Here is a 20,595-nt window from a genome sequence, read left to right on the forward strand (position 1 = left end):
TACCATATTAATTTTTTCAACCAAGAGACTTGGAATATCTTTCCATTTCTTTACGTCTTCTTTAATTTCCTTGATTATGTTTTATAGTTCTTGGCATATAAGTCCTTAACCTCCTTGGTCAGGTGTATTCCCAGGTATTTGATTTTTGGGGGTGCAATTTTAAAAGGTATCGTATTTTTGTATTCCTTTTCTAATATTTCATTGTTAGAATACAGAAATGCGACTGATTTCTGAATGTTAATCTTATATCCTGCTACTTTGCTGAATTTATTGATCAGTTCACCTAGTTTTTGGGTTGAGTCCTTAGGGTTTTCTATGTATAGTATCATGTCATCTGCATACAGTGACAGTTTTATCTCTTCTCTTCCTAATTGGATGCCTTTTATTTCTTTGGTTTGTCTAATTGCTGTGGCTAGGACTTTCAGTACTATGTCGAATAGCAGTGGTGAGAGTGGGCATCCCTGTCTTGTTCCAGATTTGAGTGAGAAGACTTTCAATTTTTCTCCATTGAGTATTATATTTGCTATGGGTTTGTCATAAATGGTTTTGGTTATGTTAAGAAATGTTCCCTCTATACCCACTTTGGCGAGGGTCTTGATCATGAATGGATGTTGGACTTTGTCAGATGCTTTTTCTGCATCTATTGAGATGATCATATGGTTTTTGACTTTTCTTTCATTAATGTGGTGTATGACATTGATTGATTTGCATATGTTGAACCATCCTTGTGAACCTGGGATGAATCCCACCTGGTCGTGGTGTACGATCTTTTTGATATGTTGTTGGATTCGGTTGGCTAGAATCTTGTTGAGAATTTTTGCACCAGTATTCATCAAAGATATAGGCCAATAGTTTTCTTTTTCAGTGGTGTCTTTGTCTGGTTTTGGAATTAGGGTGATGGTGGCATCGTAGAATATCTTTGGGCGTGTTCCTTCTTCTTCAACCTTTTGAAAAATTTTAAGGCGGATGTGCACTTCTGATATTTTATATCAGTATATAATATTTTATATAGTATATTCTGATATTTTATATAGTATATTTTATATCAGCATATACAATAACAATTATATTTAAATTATTTGTATAGAAAAATTAGGTATTTATATGTCATATGTTTGTACATGTGTATATACATATATACATGTGTATATATGTACTTGTATTTATATATATATTTATATATTTTACTTTTTAATATAAATAAAATCAAGGATTAGATGGCCCTAGTATAGAACGATAGCAATTGAGGATTTTTTTCCCTATATTGAAAACTATCAGTTATTTTGAAAAACTATCCTTATCTGCAGGAATGATGAATTTAAACTCAGAAAAGGTTATTAATCATGCGAGTGGTAATAATGTCCAATATGCAGAGATTAGCTGAGTACACTGATGTCCAAAATAGTCAATACTAAAGTAGTATAGGAAACAGCCACTAAATAACTTATTCTCTTTAATTGTTTATTAATAAGAATTCTGGAGGGGAATGGGAGAAAAATGGGGAAGGCCAATTTAATGCCAAGTCATAATAATTATAACCACCAAGGGGTGGCTGAGAGTGGATTGATTGATGGGTAAAAGAAAGCTTTCTTGGGATTCTGAGGCTGTAGGTATCAGTTGAAAAGGTGAGTAATAGTCAGTTGTTATAAATAACAATAAGACACTTTCCAGGAAGGTTTGAGGCATTCTGGTCTGTCAAGATCTATTAATTTCAGTGTATTCTGCCTGTGTCCTCTGAGTAGCTCCCCCCTCAGGGCCACCTTCAATCTTGAACTTCAGCGTTCATTTGCTGTCTTACTAGCCTACTGGTGTTCTCTTCCTTTCATTGCCCAAAGCTTTCCTGTGTGATTTGGTAGGCTCACAGATTCCTCATTTGCCATTTTAAATCTCAGTCCTACCAAATGCTTGTTCTCTTTCATAAAATGCTTGGTCTCTGACCTTGAGACTGCCTGACATCACCGCTTACATGTCTTTCATGCCCCCAATTCCTCATCTTCCATTGAAGCCTCAGTTTCCATACACCCCCAAAATGAGTGCTCCTCTATTCTTTCTCTTTAGTAAATTCCATGGCTGTCAGCTGAATTGCCCAGACTGGATATGTGGGAGGTCATCCTTGGGTACCTCACACCCTCATCTTCCACTTTGGTCTGATCTGTCACAGTGTCCTATTGATTTTATATCCATTATCCATCCAGAGCCCATGCGCTACCCTCCATTTTCAGTTTCTCTCAAGGCTCAAGGACTTCCCTGGCTTTTCTTGGCTGCCTCTTCCTTAGGGCTCAGCTCCAATGCCAGCTTATATATCAGTGAGCTCTTGCCACTTAATGCTATGTCACAACCGCAAAACCTGGCTGGCATACAGGACAGAGGGCATTTGTGGTTCACACATTTTGGGGGTCAGTGTTCCTCTTGATCACTCTGCTGGTCTTAGCTGAGCTCACTCCCATGTCTCACGCCCGGCCTCGTGCTGGCTGATCTGGGATGGGTACAGCTAGGAAGACTGGGATGACTTGGATGAATATTCTAAGGGTGGGTGGTAGAGACACAAGCACACAAGTAAAGACCCCAAGTGTTTGTTCAATGGTCTGATCTGTCACCTTTCCTAACACCCTATTGGCTGAAGCAAATGCCATTTCTGAACTTGGGATCAAGGGGTGGGGTCTTACTTCCTGAATGAAAATATGCAAATTCCATGGTGAGGGGTGTAGATGGATGGAGGGAGGATGATGAATTGGGGCCATTAAAGCAATCAATCTACCACACTAAGTCAGAGATGCCCTTCCCACCAAATTAGAGTCTTACCTCCCCATTTATATCCTCTCACAGCACGCTTTCAATGACCTCATAGCCGTATGTTTGGCAAGTGGTTATTTTTTAATACCCATTACTACTCAAATCTATTACCCCTGAGAACAGAGGGAAAGGAACTCCCTTTTGTTTATCCATTCTCAAAGCCTAGCACAGTGAATGCCTAGTTCATTGTCAGTGCTTGACAGATGTGGAATATATGACAGGAAACAATAAGGAGTGAAGGACTCAGGGTGCCCCAGGCTAAGGTGCTGTCTACATCTGCAGGTAGAGATAAGGACTTCAGGTTAATGAATTAGCCCATCCACCATGAAACTCCTGATATCATGGGCCTTTTGAGAGAGGCTCCAGTTCCTGAGCTTTGGCTGTGGCTATGATATACCTCTTTCCCTGGATCAGAGATAGAGGCAGGAGTCGGTACTAAACATTGACCTCAGAAGAACCTTCCCTACCTATTTCTTCCTGTTAGATTCCTGCCTGGAATCACAGGAACAAGTCAAGGGAGCTGGAGAAATCCTATTGCATCCTGGAGATCCAAGTCTCCTTCAAGGAATGTATCCTCAGGCAATGCATCTGATGCTCAAGTGAGGCAGTTATCATCTTCCTTTCAAAGGGCGACCTTTTTGTTTGTAAAACTCTTGCATTTCAAAGAAAACAGGCCCTTTCAAAGAGCTGAGCTTCCCCCCCACCCCCAAGCGAATAACAAATGCAAGCTTCATTAATACAGTGGAGTATACATTTGCATGGATTCAAGAGGAATCCATAATCCTCAGAGAAAAAAGTCAGCCAGAATTCTGGTAAGAGCCCCCACCCACTGCTCTACCAAGACCTGCCATGGTTCTTCTCTTCCCATCCTCCACATGCTAAACAAATGAAGTTCCCACTGTTGCTGGATCATAAGCCTCATCATTCTGGTGCTCATGCTGTTTCCACCATCTGGAACACCTTCTCCCCCATCTCCTGCCAGCCCAGAGTCTGCACCACATCTAGGCACTCGGTACTATGAGAATTGAAAATGTGCATGTACTTTGACCCAGTGACTTTGTTTTGAAGGATTAATTTTAAGGATGCAATTGAAGCTGTGCTTTGAGATTGCATGGCAAGACTCCAGAACATCAGCAGCGTCTCTGTCATCTCCAGGACGTGGATTTGGGCGAGCAGGAATCAGGCTTTGGCATCAGACTGGCTGGATTCAAATCTTGGCTCCACTGTTTGCTGGCTGTGACCTTGACCAGATCACTTAATTCTTTTTGCCCCTAGTCTCTCTTGTACAAAATGGAGTTAGTACCAGCAAACTACCTCCTGCAGTTGTTGGGGAGCTCTGAAGTGTCAGTAAACATGATATATTTTGAAGAGTGCCTGGCACCTGATAAGAACTCAGTACATATGAGCACTTAACTGTTTTCAGATGTGTTTTGCATTATTTGTGGATTTTTCTTCTTTTTTCTTGCTGCAATTGATACTGACAGCAGGACTAAATCCTTCTCTTTGTGTTCTCTGAACCCTTTTACCTGGTGTGTGAATAATTGTTAACTTGCCAAGAAAAATAATGTAGCTTCTTAAACTAAACTAATTTCTCTTAGAGGAACACATGCCGAGTCTCTAATTTGGGGAAACTACTTCTCTTTGATGATAGCATCTGAAGATGTCATGACAGTTATTCAAGACCCTGGCAACTTGATAATAGGCCCAGATATGTGGCCAATTTAAATTAGCTATGAGTCCAATTTAAACAGGCTTGATTGGGTCAAAATTAGCCTTTTAATTATACTTTATCTAACATCAAGAGTTAGTGTTGCGCTCTCTCTATTTAAAACTTTGGCTTTCAATTAGAAGTGTAATAGCAACACCTCACATCTTCTCCTTGAATGTTCAGGATGTAGCTTTCTAGCTTTTTTCCCTCCTTCGGTTAAAGAACATTCTAATCACGACTGCTGAGAGAAGTTGCTAGTTGCCTACTCTAATGCCTCCTTCCATTTTGAACTTTTTAAAATTTAATTTATTTTTTAAAATTTAAAATTTTTTATGGTCTTCCTTCGGCATATGGAAGTTCCCCAGGTCAGGGATGGAATCCGAGCTGCAGCTGCAACCTACACCTCAGCTGTAACAATGGCACATCTTTTAACCCACTGCACTGGGCTGGGGCATCAAACCTGCACCTCCACAGCCACCCCAGCTGCTGCAGTCAGATTCTTAACCCACTGTCCCACAGCAGGAACTCCTAATTTTATTTTTTTTAAAGACTCTTCTTTACTCATGTACAAACTGTGTCAGAAACAAGTTATTTCTGTCTTCTTTTTCAAGGAAAACCTGGGGTCCTTTTTAATTTTCCAGAGAACAATTTCATTTATCAAATACCATGTTGTGTCATTAATATAGTATCTGGAAAATGGGATGGAGGCTTGAAGACAGCCTTGGGATAAAAGGATGAAAAATGTAAATAGACGAATAGAATTCCAACAAGTGACATTGGTTGCGCTATTATATTGGGAAGTAGCGAAAATACCACAAGACTTGGTGTACGTGGAGGGAGTTGGCGGCCTCTACTAGGAAGACAAATAGAGGTGAGGAATGTTCTTTCCTAGACAAGGCAGGGTTGACCCCATCTCAGCATCTTACTTGTGTCTTTGAAATAGAAGGTCAGCTCCCAAGAACAGCTCCTGAAAATATAAGAGCATCTGGGCTGAAAGAAGGTTTCCTGTTCTGTCTTTGTTACATTACTTTTTATATAGATCTGGGATTGCAGAGGAAAGGTCATGATTCTATCTCCTCCGTTGTTTGGTAATTTGGGCCCGTTTGCCTTTACAGCAAGGGGAGCTGTTCCTTTCTGACGCTGCCAGGAGGGCTGTGCTTAGTAACCTCCGGAGCAGATGGAAGCTAGAGGAATGCCACAAAGATGGATATAAATTTTAAAAAGGGTTGGGGGGAGAAACAAGGGAAAGTCAAGAGTGAGAAATCATTAACTTTTTACTATCCTTCTTATGCATGGTACATTACTTCTTTCATAAAAGAACTAGAAGCTCAATGTGGAGAGAGTAATTTTTAAATCTCCGAACAGTGAACATTCTAATTTTTTTTCCTTCACATTGGCTTTTTATGTCCAGTCCTAGGTAGACTTTTTTTTTTTTTTTTTTGGCAAAATCAGCAGGAACTTCCAGGTGGCTAAAATCCACCTCGCTCATTGTTGCTGAGGACATTTATAGCACATTGTTCAGAATAGAATAGCTGAGAACGACAGGGGGCTCTTGAAATTGTGCCTCTTCTAGCCCCAAATTGGAGACATGTTTTTGTCATTTCAGAGTTTCGATGGTGGGGTCTAGGTTTCAAAGCAAATACCAGCTCCTGTGGAACACAGGCCTTAATTAATTTCCAGCAGGACATGAGCGATTGCCATGAATTAAAATGGAACAGTGCACCCAAGGCTAGGTTCTCATCTCAGATGAATAGCATTTCTTGCTGTTTTCTTGAAAGATCATCTCAGACAGAGAGATGAGCAAGCTTGCGCACCAGCTCTCCGACTCTAAGGGGTGAGCGGTACTGGCAAACACAGAGAAGGAAGTTCTGGTCCAGCAGAAAATAGGGAACAAATCTGATGGACTCAAAGGTATTTTGCCAGCCTCCCCAGCTTGAACAGCTCTGATTTTTACGGAGCATTATTTCTCGAATTATCATGTTTTTATCATAAACCTCTGTCTTGGGAGGGTTCATGAAGGTTTTCTATTTCCATCACTCAGTTGATGCTTGTAGGGACCGCTTTTTCCAAAGGTGTGACCAGGTGCTGCCTGCATCCTCTGGTGACCTGAAACTCTCTCACTCCAGGAGCAGCCTGTTTCATCTCTGAGCGATTCAGCCAGCTTCCATTTCTTCTTAAACTGGAGCCCAAACAAATCCCCTGCTGCTTTAATCCACTGAGGCCGATTTATCCCTGAGGGCTAAACACAATGAATCAAAACCCTTGTTGTGCTTGATAGCTCTTTAATAAAAGGGAAGGCAGGTTTCACACTCCCCCTGAGGGGCCTCTTCTATGGACAAAACATCCCTGAATCTTTCAAACAGGCTTCACTGGATATGAGTGTGTGTGTGTGTGTGTGTGTGTGTGTGCGCGCGCGCGTGCGCACGCATGCCTGTGTGCATGTGCGTGAGTGTGTGCATGCCCACTCGGTCTCGCAAATGATGATAATTACTATATTCATAAATAGTGCTTACAGAGGGCAATGTTCTAAGTGATCATAGAGTCCCCACAATAACCTTATGAACTGGTTACTAGAATTATCCCATTTTACAGATGAGGAAAAGTGAGACAGGCAGAGGTTAAGTAATATGCCCACCAGGATTTGAATCCAGAATTCACACTCCTAACCACAACATTTTAACATCGCTCATGCTCTTATTTGTCAGTTTCAACGCAACCTTTCCAGAGGACAGGAGCCATTTACAAACGCCTATGGGAAACTGACATTTTTAACATTTGCGCCACATTGGATATATGCTTGTGACTTGTTCTGATGAAGCCTCTCAACACTCAGCAAACATTAGCAGCTGTTTTTCTGCTAAGAAATGAACTCAAACTGGTTAAAGATAATGGAAAACAGTCAAGTCAGGATTTGAACCCAGGCACTTCTGAGTCAAACCCTTTGAGTTTTCATTCTATCAACCTGCTTGAAGGTCCATGGCCAGTTGAGGTTTGCTCTAGGCTCCAACCACCTGTGAAAAATCAATGAAAGCCACTTCCTGCAAAGCAGAGTCCGCCTACCTACCTGCGACTAGTGCCCCCTAGTGGAGTGAGAGATGGGGTGTGCCAAGTTCTGGTTTCTGGCTTGACCACAGGCATTCAGAGGCAAAATCACCACAAAGTTGGTTCCCTGAACCCCCATAAGCCTTGATGTTTATCTCTTCCTTAATTCTAAGGTCCTTACCTCGCATGCACTGCAATATAGATTCAGATTTTCTTTTTATTTTTATTTTAGGGCTGCGCCTGTGGCATTTGGAAGTTTCCAGGCTAGGGGTTGAATCGGAGCTGCTGCTGAGGCCACAGCCACAGCAACACCAGATCCAAGTCACATCTGTGACCTACACCACAGCTTGTGGCAACACCGGATCCTTAACCCACTGAGCGAGGCCAGGGATCAAACCCACATCCTCATGAACACTGTGCTGGGTTCTTAACCTGCTGAGCCACAACAGGAACTCCTAGATTCAGCTTTTAGCAGCTGTTCAAATAATGTACTGAAATGCTCATTTCTGTGCCAGTGCAATGGCCAGCTTTGATTTTTACAGAGCTCTGTGCCAACAGAGTCTAAGAGTAGGAAGCTTGGTTTGTGGGTTGCTAAAGTTACTTGGGTCTGTGTATGCGGCCCCTTAATGATGAAGGGCCAGGAGCAGAGGGGGGCCAAGAATGCTCCCGGGAATGACCCCAGGAGCCAAAGGGAGGGCCTGTTCTTCCACTTCTACCACTGACAGGATGGGTGAGTGTTTGTTGAGATTAACACATTCCTCTTTTGAAGTGTAAACACTCTCAGAGGATGTGAAGCCAGTGGATAAATCTTAGGGAATAAATTGCTTCATTGGGTTCCAGTGGACAGAGATAGACTGCAGGGAATAAGTGATTTATTGGAAAAGGAGGAACCCAAAGAGTGGAAAGATCAAAGGCTCAGTGTCTCAGACTTGTCTTCCCTTGGCCTCCTCCAGCTCTTTCCTCTCCATGTTAAATATGAATAATAAGGACCGGGAGTTCCCAGCTGGATTCCTGGACACATTTAGAAGGAATGTTTCAGAAATACCACCTGCAGGCCAATGGCCATGTCAGTCGATTGAATCTTGCACACAAGTCTAGTAGAAGAAAGTCGTTACCTTTTGATCAAATTTACTCAAGTGTTGGATTGAACACTTGAGTAAAGCTTCTCACTTTAGGCAAATGCTTGAATGTCTGCAGTTCACAGTGAACTAATAATACTAACTTTTTGAGACTTAGGGATTGAGCTCATGTGTTTCATTATCAGAGACAGACTATGCTGACACCTAGTAGGTGTTCAATAAAATACAATACCATTAAAATTACTGTTGAGTATTAGTTGTGTATTTCTTGAAAAGATAATGAAGAACTCTCCTGTTAATCCAGTTTTTGATTTTTTTTTTAGTAGGAAATTTAAAAAATATTTGATCTGGAAACAGGGAATCTTTTTTGTCTGTTTGTTTTGGGTTTTGTTTTGTTGTTTGTTTTGTTTGGTGTTTTTTGTTTGTTTGTTTGTTTGTTTGTTTTTCCAGCTGCATGCAGAAATTCTTGGGCTAGGGATCAATCCTGTGCCACAGCAGTGATCTGAGCTGCTGTAGTGACAATACCAGGTCCTTAACCTGCTGAGCCACAAGGGAACTCCCAGGGAATCTTTGAAAGTTACCGTGAGGAGTTTCTCTTGTGGCACAGCAGAAATGAATCCGATTAGGAGCCATGAAGTTGTGGGTTCGATTCCTGGCCTCGCTCAGTGGGTTGAGGATTTGGTGTTGCAACGAGCTGTGGTGTAGGTTGCAGACCTGGTCAGATCTGGCTGTGGCTGTGGCTGTGGCTGTGGCATAGGCTGGCAGCTATAGCTCTGATTCCACCCCTAGCTTGGGAACCTCCATATGCTCCGGTTATGTCACTAAAAAGCAAAAAAAAGGTTACCATGAGATGGTACCCTCAGAAAAGAACTGCCCCTGCAATTTACAAGCATTAACCAAATTCCCAAGAATTAAACTAGAACTGAGTGCATTCTTACAAGGCAGTTTGGAGTTTTCAGACACATCTTTTTTCTTTTAGCTCATTTGCAAATACTTATCTCTGATTTAAATCATTCAAATGACTTCAGCAACACAATGGAAGCAGAGCAGAACTAAGTGTTTCCAACTGTCAGGTCTGGTAAGGGATGATGTAAAAGGGGACATTGAGCTGGCATCTTGCAATGGTCTCGAAATAGAATAAACAAAAGCATCCACTGTTCGTGGCTAAATATAGTGTTTCTCATAAATGCAGCATGCCTGGAGACCTCAGGGTGGGAGTGGGTGTCCGTGGGTATGAGTGAATATCCTTGCAAACAGGGACACTCTGGGGAGGTCACTTAAAAGGTTCTTAGTCTCTGGCTTCAACTTTAACTGGATAAAATGAGGTAAAAATGGCCTTCCTTCTCTTTATGGCATCATCATCAAATGAATTATGGAATGACTCTACAGAGGTAAATCTCCTGGAAGAATTGAACAATCCATTGATTTGCTACAGATTATTATTTGGAATAGTCCACTGAAGACCTAGCTGCAAAAATAGGACTGTTCCCCTTTATCCGTCAGAGAATATTTCAATGTTAACAAGTTTTTTTTTTTTTTTTTTTTTTTTTTTTGGTTCAGCCGATTCCCCACCCTGCCCTGTTTATCATTAATTATGCTGTTAGTTAAGAACACATGTACTTGACTCATGGAGCTTTATTTCTTTTCTACAAATTATACAGTAGAGCTCTTTATTGTCTGTTTTATAGGGAGCTTTAAATATCAAAGTGGTTAATGCAGAAACTTCTTGCTTGGATTGAACAAGCAAAATATGTTGCTGCTTTATACACAGGACTGTCTTTCAATAAGGGGACAGTGTTTCATAGCCAACAATAAAAAAAAAAAGCCTTAGAGAAGAAGACCATACACATTTTTCTTTTTTTCTGAGCAAAACACTTCTTTTAGTTTCTTTTTCTTTCTTTTTTTTTTTGGTCGTTTTGTCTTTTTAGGGCCGCACTTGCAGCATATGGGTCCTGCACGTCCCAGGCTATGGGTCCAATCAGAGCTGCAGCTGCCGGCCTACACCAGAGCCACGGCAATGGAGGATCCAAGCTGCATCTCTGACCTACATCACAGCTCACGGCAGCACTGGATCCTTAACCCACTGAGCGAGGTCAGGGATGAAACCTGCATCCTGTCCTCATGGATGCTAGTCGGGTTTGCTAACTGCTGAGCCATGACAGGGACTCTTTATTTTTCAATACGTGCATATGTAGCACTCACCATCTTCCAGGTAATCTAATATTTGCAAACATTATTTAATCCTCATAATGATTAAATGAGTGAAGCACCCTGAACTTTCCCATTTTACAGATGAGAAAACTAAAACATACAGTGAAATTGAATAACCTTGTTCAAGATTGCATAGGTGGTTAGTGGGAGAGGCAGGATTTGAACTCAGGCAGTGTTCATGAGCTTAATCAGCACTCTATCAGTACTTTTGTTGTTCACACCTCTTGACTAAGTGTAATAAATGATATAATAATGACAATAAAACATGCCAACGTAAGCATTGTGACTTTTTTGCCTTTGTAATGCTGTTCATTTTTAATCCCAGAGAACGCTCATAGATGCCTTCTTTTTAATATTAAAAATAGCTTCAAATGTGGCAATTTAAAATAAAGATCTCAAAAGATGGACCTAAAAGCAAATAATAATTGGGAGAAAACACTACGAATTTGGAACTTAGTATTATTGAGAGAACTCTGTTTTAGTCATCATGTGGTCCTTGGGATCATCTCCTGATGAGGCTGGGAGGTCAGTATTTTCTTATCCCTTTATTTTTGGAGATGAGGAGCCTGAGGTGAGAGAGGGGAAGTGACTGGACCAGGGTCATAGGTCCAGCTACTTATATAACTGAACACATAACTCCCAGCTCCTATCCAGCCTTTCTGCTGGACCATTTTCCTGAAATAGCTTCAGAGGGCACAGCCCAGAAGACTGGCCAAGGACATGTGACGTCTAAATCCAGCAGGTGTGTTTGGTCTTTTCTGTATTCCCTGGGCAGCTGAAGAGTTTTCCATAGGACTTAGGGCAAGGTGGGTTCAAGGGCTGTCAGACTCTTTGGTAGGAAGGAGACAACTGTCTTTTGAAAAAGATGACCAGGTGATGAGTATTACCTGGACTTGTGTTAATTGATGATGAGATTTTAAGATGGGCCAAGCTCAGATTCCCCATCTATGAATGATGGTGTTGGATGAACTTCTAGAGTGAGCCTGACTGGTGCTTGATTTTAAAAAACCAGAGTGGGAGTTCCTGTCATGGCTCATTGGTAATAAACCCGACTAGTATCCATGAAGACATGGGCTCAATACCTGGCCATGCTCAGTGTTTAGGATCCAGTGTTGAGTGAGCCATGGTGTAGGTTGCAGATGTGGCTCAGAGCCTGTGTTGCTGTGGCTGTGGTGTAGGCTGGCAGCTACAGCTCCGATTCAACCCCTGGCCTGGAAACTTTCATATGATATAAGTGCAGCCATAAGAGAAATAATAATAAAATAAATTTTAAAAATTAAAAAAATAAAAAACTGGGAATTCCTGTCATGGCTCAGTGAAATGAATCTGACTAGCATCTGTGAAGATGTAGGTTCGATCCCTGGCCTCACTCAGTGGGTTAAGGATCCAGTTGGACCCGTAGCCTGGGAATCTCCATATGCCACGGGTGCAGCTCTAAAAAGATAAATAAATAAATAAATACAATAACCAGAATGAAGTTATCCTTTGATATAACACAGTGACCACAGGCCCCTTGCCACTTTTCAGAGGTGAGAAGACCATTGCAGGGCTGGGGACTCCTCTGCTGTGCTACCTCAGTGTGGGATGTCACCTTTTTTTTAAGATTTTTTGAAGAATAGTTGATTCACAAGGTTGTGATATTTTCTGTTGTACAACAAAGTGATTCAGTTATACAGATACATGCATCTATTCTTTTTCAGATTCTTTTCTCATATAGATTATTATAGAATATTGGGTAGAGTTCTCTGTGCTATACAGCAGGTCTTTGAGGCCAATCATTACATAGACCTCAGAGTGCATATGCCAGTCCCCAGTGCCCAGTCCATCTCTCCCCCACCTGTCACCTTGGTAACCATAAGTTTTTCAAAGTCTGTTGTTCTGTTTCTTTTTTTTTTTTTTTTTTTTTGTCTTTTTGTCTTTTGTTGTTGTTGTTGTTGTTGTTGTTGCTATTTCTTGGGCCGCTCCCACGGCATATGGAGGTTCCCAGGCTAGGGGTTGAATCGGAGCTGTAGCCACCGGCCTACGCCAGAGCCACAGCAACGCGGGATCCGAGCCGCGTCTGCAACCTACACCACAGCTCACGGCAACGCCGGATCGTTAACCCACTGAGCAAGGGCAGGGACCGAACCCGCAACCTCATGGTTCCTAGTCGGATTCGTTAACCACTGCGCCACGACGGGAACTCCCTGTTGTTCTGTTTCTATTCTGCAAATAAGTTCATATGTATCCTTTTTTTTTTTTTTTTAGATTCCACATATAAGTGATATCATATGATGTTTGCCTTTTCACTGTTTAACTTGACTTAGTGTGATAATTTCTAGGTCCATCCATGTTGCTGCAAATGGCATTATTTCATTCTTTTTTAATAGCTAATTTTCCATTGTATATATGTACCACATCTTCTTCATCACCTTGCCTTGGCTGGAGGGGGACTTTTCTCTCAAGCCACCATGGCTTTGCAGGGTGCCCAAGCATTCCTCCATCTGTCTTGGCCTGGGGAGTTGGTGGCACAGTAAGTCTGATGAGCACCTTGGCCTGTGGTTGAGGATGGTCCACATAGAATGGGCAGCTGGGTGGGGGCCTGGAGAGAGTCTCAGAGCAGAGATGTGAGCAGTCACACTGGGCAGTTTATGAGCTCTCGGCTGATTGTGGATGGTGGCCACTCAAGGATTAGTTTGGTGCTGGCTTGGCTTTCCTGCACCTCCAAGGTACTGTGAGGAGATCAAACATTATCAAGCTCTTCTGAGTCATCAGCCCATTGGACAAAGTCCTTGGAACAATATTGTTGTTTCAGTACTTTATTAACTTACATATTGCAAAGTGAAATATCTTATGTACAGCTGTGACAAATGTATCCATAGTCACCGTCCAGACTGAGATAAGAAAATTTCTGTCATTCCAGAAAGTTGCCTCATTCATTTCCCAGTTAATACTCCTGACTCTAGAGGTAACCACTCTTGGTTTCTGCCACCATAGATAGTTGTGAACTTCATAATGTGGTCTTTTGTGTGTAGCTTCTTTCTCTCTTTATACTATGTTTGAGTTTCATGGTGGTATTGTGCATATCAGTGGTTTATTGTTTTTATTACTGCCCAATTAATAAAATTTTCAAGTATATAATTATATAAGTGGAAAAGAAACTCATTATTTTGAAAGAGGTATTTCTGGAAAACATTGACTGTGGTTTGGTATGTGTGCCTCTTTATTAATGCATTAATAGCAAGCTCTAGCCGTAGGTCTAATAGTCTAGTATCTACTGTAGTGCTGAAGTAGCAATGAGCATATGTGATGGACATCTGGCCTCTCTGTAATGTCATATGAAAACATCTGTCATGTTTTTATTGGTGGCAAAATAACAAATATTACCAATATTAATGCAGTTTATTATCTACACCCTTAATTAAAGAAGTTGTTTTGTGGAGTTCCTGCTGTGGCACAGTGGGTTAGGAATCCGACTGCGACAGCTCCGGTCGCTGCAGAGGTGCAGATTTGATCTCTGGCTGCGGGCAGTGGGTTAAAAGGGCCCAGTGTAGCTGCAGCTGCAGTGTAGTGGCAGGTGTGACTCTGATTCATTTCCTTGCCCGGGAACTTCCATATGCTGTGGGCACAAACAAAGGAAGGAAGGAAGGAAGAGAAGAGGCAAGGGAGGGAGGAAGAAAGAAAAAAGAAATTACTTTGTTAGAGGCTTGTAAATATAAAATTTTTTTTTTTTTTTTTTGCCATCCTAGTCACAGGCCCCCTGAGTTCTGTGATGACATGTTTTAAACCCTGGTGATCTAGGTTGTTACATGGGATGGTTCTCCTGCCCGCGTGTGTCCTTGCTTCTCTCTCACTTTGTGGCTTTTTAAATCTCTAATATCGTCTTTAAGGGCTAGACAACTGGCTGTCTTCAGCTCCTCTCTTATTCGTGGAATAGGAGCTTTTCGCCAAAAGATCTTTTCAGGTCTGCTTTCTAACTGGACTTGGGGAGGCACTTGGGGTGAGAGAAGGACTTCTGTGAACAAGAGGGTATGGTTTTCTAAGAGAACTTTGATTGGAAATACCCCTCCATGGGGCGCTGAGAGGGAAATTCTCTCTGCCCCCAGAAGAATGCCCAGAACATTCCTGGACCACAAGGGTCATGCCAGTAGCACCAAAGACAAGAGCATTCCTTTGCCCACATAGCAGCTGACATCGAAAAGCATTTATTTTATCGTTTGAATAAGAAATGCAACATTCTCAAGATTTCTGCAAATATATTCCTTTTAACTGGAAATAGTAACTAAAATAATGCCCCACTTCGATGTCTGTATTCTAAGTGGCTAAGGGATTTGTCAACTGAGGCTGTGAATTAGAAACAGTGGCCCCATGATGATCTAGTCCATTGAAGTGTCAAGTTTATGTCTCCTACTTCAGAAATAAAGGGAGCCATAGGGTGAGATGCAATCTGTGTCCATAATCCTGTTGACAGTGCTTTTCTTCAGGCTTTGAATCAGAGCTCATCTGCTCCCTGCCGATTGCCCTGAGCTCAGCATTGCCAGGCCGGTTTCCATGGTGCTGATTTGCATACCAAACCAGGACTTATATTTTTGTGTTTGCCTCACACATTTCCAGTGCTAAGTGTTCTTCTAAGAAAGGGATTAGCATGCTAGCCAATTAAGAGAGTATGCCAGAAATAAAGCACCCGGGGAATTATTCCTGAGGTTATATTACTGCTGCTATGCCCAAGAACTGAAAAATGGTTGATTGGCTTTCTTAGGTCAGTACTGAGTCTTAAAGATAAATTGTCTCCAGTGAGATCTGTAGTATTTCTTTTCCTTTTTTCCCCTTTACTCTATCTTTTAAGCAGTTTGCAAGTGGTGAAAACAGATGTGTGTGTGTGTGATTTTATTGTGGTGTAGGCATGGATTTCTGGGAGCCTATTAGCTTTGGACATTTTGTTTGTTTTTGTTGCTGTGGGTTTCTATAGTGGAAAAAATATTGCCCCATTCACTTGGAAATATTTTCTTCAAAAGTATCATGTTTTTTAGAGATTATTCAAATTATCTGAATCAGCTTTTTTTTTTTTTTTTTGTCTTTTTTAGGGCCACACCTGCAGCATATGGAGCTTCCCCAGGCTAGGGGTCAAATCAAAGCTGTAGCCACTGGCCAACACCACCACTACAGTAACCCCAGATCCGAGCCGAGGCTGCTACCTATACCACAGCTCATGGCAACGCCAGATCCTTAACCCACTGAGCAAGGCCAGGGATCAAACCTGTATCCTCATGGATGCTGCTCAGGTTTGTTTCCACTGAGCTATGACAGGAACTCCTGAATCAGCATTTCAAAGCTGATTGCTTTAATCATCAGAGCTAAAACTGGAAAATGTTTGGTTCTGAAATTTCTCCATCGAATATGACTCAGCAGCATGAAGGAAGGAAGGGCTGATACATGGATAAATCTCAAAAAACGTGATGCTTAGTGATGCCTCTGATATGAGTGTAGACTGATTCTGTTTAGATGGGGTTCTAGTGCAAGGAAAATTAATTTATGAGGAAGAAAGGAACAGTGGTTGCCTCTGGATGGTGGGGTCAAGAATTGGGGTGATGAAACTGTTTCTTATCTTGATAGGGTTTGGGTTACACTTGTGTGCATTCAGAACTCAGGAAGGTATACTTAAGATGTGTGAGTTTCACCTTGGATAAATTTTACCTCAAAAGAATAAACCAGGAGTTCCATTGTGGCACAGCAGAAAGGAATCTGACTAGGAACCATGAGGTTGCGGGTTCAATCCCTGCCTTGCTGAGTGGGTTAAGGATCTGGCATTGCCGTGAGCTGTGGTGTAGATTGCAGATGTGGCTCGGATCTGGTGTTGCTGTGGCTGTGATGTAGGGCCAGGAGCTGTAGCTCCGATTAGACCCCTAGCCTGTGAACCTACATATGCCTCAGGTGCAGCCCTAAAAAGACAGAAAGACAAAAAGTAAAAATAAAAAGAATAAAACAATCTGGATCTCCATTGCAAAAGCTGGGTTATTATATCACATATTGAGAAAAACTAGGAGCTCTGTGGTGCAGTTGGTTAGCGCGTGGTATTTATGCAGAACAACTAGACCCTGAGAAAAAAAGTCGCATGGTTAGTGGCAGTTCAGTCAGCAATAAATACTTGGAAATTATGTGCAGATATGTTCATTTTGTTCCTTCAAATAGTTGCCTGAATCTCTAGATCCCTGTGGAAATGTGTCTCCTTCCAGAAAACACTACCTTGATTGATGATTTTATGTGGTCAGCCATGGTTAGATTGGATTGGAAAGTGGACCATTTGGACTTCATTTTGATCCATCTTCCTCTTCAGAAACAAGAGAGAAGGCATCCATGATCAGGTCTGTGATTGGGTGGCCTTGGAGAACCCTGTTTCCCAGGACAAGCTTAGTTTGTCATCTCTGTTCAGTGCATCAGTTCTCAGACAGCAGCCTGACTGATGGTTCACAAAGTCTCTGCCTTCTGAAAGGCTCCTGAAACTCTGGAGTGATCCTTTGCTTTTACAGCGATGCTTTGACTTTTCTAAGTTGCCACTTGAACTTGGCAGGGAAGCTTGAGAAGGTGATCCGCGAGGCAGCTGAGTCTTATGGAAGTTAGCTCTGAATTCCTGCCCTGAAGTTATGGTCAGTTCATATTGAACAAGAGATAGATGAATGTACAGACGTAGGCTTAGAACCTGAGCCACAGAGTTGTACCTTCAGTATCGTCTGGATGGGAGGAGACAGTCCTTGATCTCTATCTGCTTTGTAGATTTTCTTCTCTGTTAATGCCTCTTTCCTCTCAGCACTCAACCTCTGAGTTCATGTTGTGGCAGAAATTGCTGTGGGCACTCAACTGGATTCCCATCCCAAGGTTGTGCATCTAGATCCCAGCTGTCAGGAGTGGCTTCTTAGGCTCATAGCTGCCTCCCTTCTCGGAGACTTACCCTTGGCTGATGGCAGATGTCTCGTCAGGGAGAAACTTAGCCATCCACAACACACACACCTAAGCCTCCCCTCTGCCCCCCAGCCAACAGGCCTGTCCTGTTGCCCCAAGTTGGGATAACTCTGTGGGATGATTCACACGGCAGAGCTCCCTGTGGGCTCCAGGCAAAGACTGCCCTCAAACACCTGTCTGTTGTTTTGCTTTTTAGGGCCACACCTGTGGCATGTGGAAATTCCCAGGCTAGGGTTCCAATCAGAGCTGTAGCTGCCAGTCTACCCCACAGCCACAGCAAGGCCAGATCTGAGCCGCATCTTCAACTTACACCACAGCTCATTGCAAAGCCAGATCTTTAACCCACTGAGCGAGGCCAGGGATCGAACCCACATCCTCATGGATACTAGTTGGTTTCCTTTCAGCTACACTACAACAGGAACTCCATCAAACACTTGTCTCCCTATTGATCTTCCCCATGAAAATGATGAAGGTCCCCAGCAGAACTCTAAGGGAAATGAGACCCCACCTTAAGAGAACAGCAGTGGCTCTTCCTAAGATGCATTAACATATGGGTCCTTGGGTCCTATTTTCATATTTTTTTCCTGCTCTTAAACCAGCTGCATGTTGCACTTTGGGAGCAACTCTTCTTGTATGAAACAGAACCAAGAGTAATTATCCTCCCACGAGTTAACATGGGAGGGGAAAACAGGAAAAGCATGTTTTTAATATTTAACTTCTCTTTCGTCCTTACTGCATCTGAAAGTGCATCATTTGTACTCATCCCATCTGTAGAATTTTTAACAGGAGGAATGCATACAGAAGTATAAACCGTAACCTTGAGTTATTAGAAAATTCATTCCAGAGACTTTGTAGCTTCTGTGAGTCGAGAACCTCTATGTTTTCTCTCTGGGGGAAAAAAAATGACCTCACCCTTCATTTGGCTTGTCGGTATTTGAAAGGGCCACCATTGGTTGCAAAGTGACTGTTCTCTTCAAAAGAACTATGAGTATAGAGTCACAGACAAAGCATCACTCTTTATTCTGCTCACTAGCTTTACAGTGAAAATGATGTTTATGCAGATTTGTACTTTAATGAAATGTAAAGGGAAGGGAAAAGCATTTCTTTCTCTTTAGAGTAAAATTTTGGTGCCCTGGAGGGCATCTTATCTTGCCTAGAGCATGAATTTTATTTAAAGCAAAAAACATCAGCAGTTTTGTTTTGTTTTGTTTTGTTTAAATAATGGGAAGTAAAAAAAGAACTGTGTCAAATATCTCTTTGCAGAAGAGAGCTGAGTGATGAGCTCAGAAGCTTGTGGTTCACCAGTAGAGACAAGGCTTGCCTGGCAGTTCTTCTGGTCTGGCAGGGCTCACTCATGCCTGGTGATCAGCTGGTTATTACATGTGCCCTGTTACTCTCATTCTCCAGCTGTGCCCTCTTACTCTCATTCTCTAGCACTCAACCTGAATATGTCCGCCTGAAAAGCAAGAATGAGAGCCAGTGGTTCACTTACCTGTTTTTCAAGCCTTTGCTTGTGTCACATATTCTAAGATTCCATTGGCTAAACCATGTTTATTGTCAAGCCTAGGGTTGCTATAGGAGAACATTACAAGGTTAATGGCCAAAGGTATGAATACTAGGAGAGGCAAAGAATTATAGGCCTCGAGGCAGGTGCTTTACACAAATATATAATTATTTTATCAAGCAAAATATAAACCTCCCTGGCTAGAACCCCTAAAGCTCTAATTTTAACTTCATATTTTCTCTCTTTTGCTTTCCAGACACCTGTTCCTACTCAATTTGACCTTTTTCATTGGCCATCAGAAATTTTACACTCATCATTTTTCCTTCTTGGAATATCTTTTTTCCTCTTCCCTTAATCTATCCAGATCCTAAGTGTTTCCCCAAACCCAGCTCAAATTCACACGTTTCCTGGAAACCAAAGTCCTGTGTCATTGCTGAACATTTACATACTACCTGATATTGGTGGTTATTTTCATGTGTGTAAAATGTCATGTTATTCTGATAGAAGATTCAATAAGTTCCGTAATGCCAGGGACCATATTTATGATTATTCGTATCCCCTGAGTGTGCTTATTCTATAGAGCTTAATAAGTTTGTTGATGGATTGGAGGTCTGTTTTCCACATTTGTTGCTGACTTTCTCCTCCTCGTCTCCACCGACACTATCTTCCTTCTACACCTGAGGGAGCATCTTGAGTGTCATCCTTGGTCAGTCAGTTAGTACCAGTTGCCTCAGCTGTAGTGATGAGAGCAATTCTGCAGCCTTAAGGTAGACTTGGAGGGAGTTCCTATTGTGGCTTAGCAGAAGTGAAATCTCACTAGGATCCATGGCCTTGCTTAGTGGGTTAAGGATCTGGCATTGTTGTGAGCTGTGGTGTAGGTCACAGACTTGGCTCGGATCTGGCTTTGCTGTGGCTATGGTGTAGGCCAGTGGCTGCAGCTCCAATTCAACCCCTAGTCTGGGAACCTCCATATGCCTCGGCCCTAAAAAGCAAAAAAAAAAAAAAAAAAAAAAAAAAAGAGTTGGAATGAGAACCGTCATAGATTGGTAATGTCTGTCGTGAAAGCAGGAAGGGGAGAGACCATCCACATTTGGTACCAAAACAGTTCTTAGTTCTCTGAGTGGCATTACAGGTCTTCTAAGTTTTGGAGGAAAGTAGTTACAATACTCTTTAAGGGGAAGCAAGGGATGCCAAAATATTATAAGATACATGAAAAAACTGTATAGTCAAGCAAAATGTCTTCATAAGAAAGTGTAAGGTGCTAAGATAGGGGTCCTCAGTTACCAACCTGACCTTAAATTCTGGTTTTCCTGATGTCTAAC

At 42.0% G+C, this 20,595-nt stretch overlaps 1 protein-coding gene and 1 long non-coding RNA gene across 4 annotated transcripts in view; one reads left to right on the forward strand and one right to left on the reverse strand.

The window, feature by feature from the left end:
• PLCB1 (phospholipase C beta 1) overlaps positions 1-20,595 on the forward strand; it is a 746,923-nt gene that overhangs the window by 181,224 nt on the left and 545,104 nt on the right. The gene's annotated exons all lie outside the window — the stretch shown is intronic.
• Positions 9,698-20,292, reverse strand: LOC146395182 (uncharacterized). The gene is made up of 3 exons (XR_014831911.1): positions 13,017-20,292; positions 11,882-12,703; positions 9,698-10,005 (listed from the first exon to the last, which is right to left on the reverse strand). It is a non-coding gene; the product is annotated as an uncharacterized LOC146395182 (long non-coding RNA).

The sequence above is a fragment of the Sus scrofa genome, chromosome 17 (genome assembly GCF_054392235.1).
Source record: "Sus scrofa isolate SSC_HxYL_T2T_F1_AM1 chromosome 17, Sscrofa_HxYL_maternal_Yorkshire_Landrace_v2.0, whole genome shotgun sequence".
In the NCBI taxonomy this organism is placed as follows: Eukaryota; Metazoa; Chordata; class Mammalia; order Artiodactyla; family Suidae; genus Sus; species Sus scrofa.